This window comes from Crassostrea angulata, chromosome 6, assembly GCF_025612915.1.
Source record: "Crassostrea angulata isolate pt1a10 chromosome 6, ASM2561291v2, whole genome shotgun sequence".
NCBI classification, from domain to species: domain Eukaryota; kingdom Metazoa; phylum Mollusca; class Bivalvia; order Ostreida; family Ostreidae; genus Magallana; species Magallana angulata.
Genome location: NC_069116.1, coordinates 58,342,048 through 58,346,787, shown reverse-complemented (window position 1 = coordinate 58,346,787; position 4,740 = coordinate 58,342,048). Strand labels below are relative to the sequence as shown.

Genomic DNA, 4,740 nt, shown 5'->3' with positions numbered 1-4,740 from the left:
GATTGACCATACCGTTGCCTAGACTATAATTAATACCGATCGTCCTAAATGTACATATAATCCGATTTATTTAAAACGAGAGAGAGAGAGAGAGAGGGAGAGGCAGAGGCCGGAAAGTATTTAATGAGTTAAATAGGAGTAAAATTAAGGGGAAAACATACAAGTTGAGTTGATGTCTACGGTAGCGACCTTATAATAGTACATCGCGGAATATTTGTCTTCTTAAAATCTGTGGCATATTTTCAACTCATCATATGCAAAAAATACTACTTTAAAATATTACTAATTTTCAAGCATGACATAGCGTAATATACTGCTATGTTTGGGGCTCTTGAACAACATTAACAAAATACATGCAGCAATAGTTTTATAGAAATTTTTGTTAAAAAACAATTCAAAGAAAATGAATTTTTCTTCTAATAATATTTATTTCTAAATTCGAACAATAATTAAAACAGCTCTTGTTTTTCCCTTCTTGGTTTAATCCCTAATACAGATAACACGCCTGTTACGGTGTCTTACACCATCGCGGTAAAATCGTGGCCCCGCGATCACCGCGATGACAATACCGCGACGGTGTATCGCGGAAAGGATTAAAACACCATCACGGTGTCGCGGGAAAATACGGGATCCGCGTTGGCTGAGTGTAACTGCAGCGGTGTGTGCATACAAATTTTCATAACGCGCGTTACTCAATTCATATGCGCACACCGCTGCAGTTTTCAGAGTGTATACTTCAAAAAATCATGATTTAATGCTATAGAAAAGACCCAACCCTCATAGTAAACTGCTACAACAGTACAATTGATAAAAACAGTGGATTTTATATTTTATTGTTTAATTTTTTCAACTTCAAGTCTACGATTAGTCGATCCCAGGGGATAGACCGGGGCTCGCTCATCGGAGAAAAAAAATACCGGCCTATGCCCCGTAAAATACGGTATATCATATGGGATATAAACCTACATTAAACTCTGAACCATTTGTGAGGCCAATGAAATCGCCCAGGGGTCAAAGTCTAAACAATCTGAAAGAATCAGCAATATGTCAAAATGCTTACATATAAGTAAAACCATAAATATATATCATAACATTTTATTTTTGGAATAATTAAGATATTTTCGTTTGTCAAATTGGAATCCCAATGTTGCCCCACCATAGTCCTCAAGATTTTGATTTGAAAGAATTTAAATCTACATTATCTGAGTTTGTTTTCGGTGAAAATACAGTTTTTCTAGGCAAGCGGTTTTTTGAAAAAAGATATTTTTAAATGTTTCCTATTTCTATATTCCTATGTATCGTAATGTACCGTGTATAATACACATTCATGTACAATATGCACCCTCCAAAGTTGACTTAAAAGTTTCTTTTACAACAGCGGAGAAGTTGAAGATCATCATACATAGAGAAGAACGACAACGAAGCCTAATGCTTAAAAGTAATAATGTTTGCAGATATAAACCAAAATGACATCAAAAGAAATGATCAAATTGATTAAATATAGTCAAGGTCATTGATTGTTGTTAAATTAACATTGTGAATGTTAATGTAATTAACATGCTTGCACACAATTTTCAGCTTTCCTGGCTGATTAGTTTCTTAGAAGAAGGTTTTTAAAGATTTACTCTATATATTCCTTTGTTAAACTTTCACCCCCCTATTGTGGCCCCACTCTACCCCAGGGGATCATGATTTTCACAACTTTGAATCTACACTACCTGAGGATGGTTCCACACAAGTTTCAGCTTTCCTGGCTGATTACTTTCTGAGAAGAAGATTTTTAAATATTTACTCTATATATTCCATTGTAAAATTTGACCACCATGGTGGCCCCACCCTACCCCCGGGGGTCATGAATTTCACAACTTTGAATCTACACTACCTGAGGATGCTTCCACACAAGTTTCAGCTTTCCTGGCTGTTTAGTTTCTGAGAAGAAGATTTTTAAAGATTTACTCTATATATTCCATGTAAAACTTCGACCCCCCATTGTGGCCCCACCCTACCCCCGGGGGTCATGAATTTCACAACTTTGAATCTACACTACCTGAGGATGCTTCCACACAAGTTTCAGCTTTCCTGGCTTTCTGGTTCTTGAGAAGAAGATTTTTGAAAATTTCTCTAAATTTTTCATTAATTTCTAATTATCTCCCCTTGAAAACGGGTGTGACCCTTAATTTTCACAACTTTGAATCCCCCTTGCCTAAGGATGATTTGTGCCAAGTTTGGTTGAAATTGGCCTAGTAGTTCTTGAGAAGATGTTGAAAATCTGAAAAGTTTACGGACAGACGGACGGACGGACAGACGGACGACAGACAAAATGTGATCAGAATAGCTCACTTGAGCTTTCAGCTCAGGTGAGCTAAAAATAACGGGTACTTTAGAAAAAATTTCAAAGACTTTTGAATGCAGAACCCAATGTCCTTAAGTAATTGTGGTTTTGTGAATTTGATAAATCCAACACTAAATATTATTAGATAAACATTGATCACGCAAGGAGTCGAAAGCACCTGGTTACGCAATGGCAAATTCACTGTCAAGGACTTGTTTGATGCAAGAAATAGTGGTCTAAAAAAAATTATTATATGTCACCATGCAGGTTAACAGGTGTGTGACTGTCACTCTGTCAGTCAATAAATTGGGTCTCAATAGCTCAGTGGTTAGAGGGCTGGTACGGTACGCCAGAGGCCCTGGGTTCGAGTTCCGGTTGAGACCTGACTTTTCACCACCTGTTACATTTGGCGCCCAACATACAAATCCCACGGTCACTCCCTAAAACATTTCCTTAACTCGTAGAATTCTATTCATAAATTCAAGGACGAATTTCTACCAACACGGGAGTATGTCACCAGGTTAATAGGTGTGTAACTGTCAGTCAATATATTGGCTAGGGTCTCAATAGTTCAGTGGTTAGAGCGCTGGCATGGTACACCAGAGGCCCTGGGTTCGAGTCCCGGTTGAGACTTTACTTTTCAGGACCTGTTTCATATATATTCCAAAACATGGAAATTACATTAACAATAAGGTATTTTTTATGTTGAGTGTACATTGTACACTCATAAAACTCGCATAACACACATTTTCGGCAGTCATGTCCTGCAGCATTCAAGACATTTTGTTACTCGCTCTGAAAACTGTTGTTCGTCCCGCACTTCCCAATTTTAATTAAATTTTGGCTGAAAAAAGTTAGGTATTACACACACTTTTTAGACTTTACAGATTACAGTGATTACGATTGGTGCATTAAATATGGTCTCGACATTTAACGACATATAAGAATGGATTCCAAAGGCTAGCCACAACCAATTATTGGAACTAAAAAAAACTTAGTAAGACTACTCTTGATCGGTGCTTCATTTGTTGTTGTGAAAAATCATGTCAATAACATCACAACTCAAAATACAAGAATTCTTATCAGCCCTTCTTCAAGGTAAAACTTACAAATATTGCAATGAAAAAAAATAACAGGTTATTGACTAACTGTAATATCAGGATTTAAAGTAATAAACACTGTTTTTGTAATTTCCAATATACAGTATGTTGTTGCATCACCCGTATTTATAACCCCTGAAGGTAAGATAGTCGCAAGTTATTCACCACAAGGTATATTTATGCAGTAAAAATGTCTGTAAATTAATTTTGTACCATTCTTTCGCCAGTGAGTTTAATTTACACGATTATGTACTCAGAAGACTTGGTCATCTTCACTTCTCTTTCTGAGGAAACTCTGGTGAAGTTACCGATCACCACCATTATCACTAAAAAAAACTTTTAGGGTCGGGGGGTAAAAGATAGGGTCGGTCGGGCGACAGGAAACAGGAATAAAAATTTTTTTGGCCTAATATAGGTATCTTGGCAATACAAGCTGTTCATTCTGACCTTATTCGTAGACCTTGTCTTGAAACTTCTTTGCTTGCGTAGTAACACAAAACTCTCAAATTATTATCATGGTTTTGTTTGTGTACAATATATATATAATTATATATATGTATTCAACCTATAATCATAACAAATCAGCATTGCCATACATCCCTACCGCATCTTGCACCCAAAAATCACAAAATATTTTGTGAAGCTTGTATTACAGTTTTTTATCACTAATGAGCGAGCCATAACACATCAAATTTAAAGAATGACTGGAATAGCCTACAGCGACAGCATGTGTACCTGTGACGTCATATAGCACGTTAGGCCCAGAATCAACTTAAATGCGCAAAATTCGGTCGACTTTTCCATCAAACATAACCAAATTAAATAATACTTTTGCACAGTATCAGTATAAACATAGGAAATACTTATTACCTTCACGGCTTCAGCTTAGATCTGTTTGTCGAAGTGATGACTGTATGTTCAGCCTCCCGCCATGTACCTTCGGAAACCGACGGTTTTTCAAAAAGTTCCGAAATTTTATTTTCCATTACGAGCCCGATCTAATTATCCCGGTCATTATTCCAGTCGTTTTCACTATCAGTGTATTATGTAGTGCTCATTTGACCAAACATTATAAAAAGTAATTCTAAATATATGTAGTTGAGAAGTGACATTCTCTCTCTCTCTCTCTCTCTCTCTCTCTCTCTCTCTCTCTCTCTCTCTGTCTGCATCCTTTTGCAGACTCTCATTCTGTGTAATTAACCGCAGGCTCCTGCGTTCCGTTTTATAAAAAACTTTTCTCTTCACGAAAAAACACGTGTGTACAATATAATCAGTGGCGTAGCTACCTTTCAATTTACTGTATTCAAA

The 4,740-nt window shown here is 36.7% G+C and overlaps 1 non-coding gene across 1 annotated transcript; it reads left to right on the top strand.

Moving 5' to 3' along the window:
- Nucleotides 1-2,892: 2,892 nt before the first annotated feature.
- On the top strand, nucleotides 2,893-2,965 carry Trnat-ggu (transfer RNA threonine (anticodon GGU)). The gene has a single exon. It is a non-coding gene; the product is annotated as a tRNA-Thr (tRNA).
- Nucleotides 2,966-4,740: the final 1,775 nt, after the last annotated feature.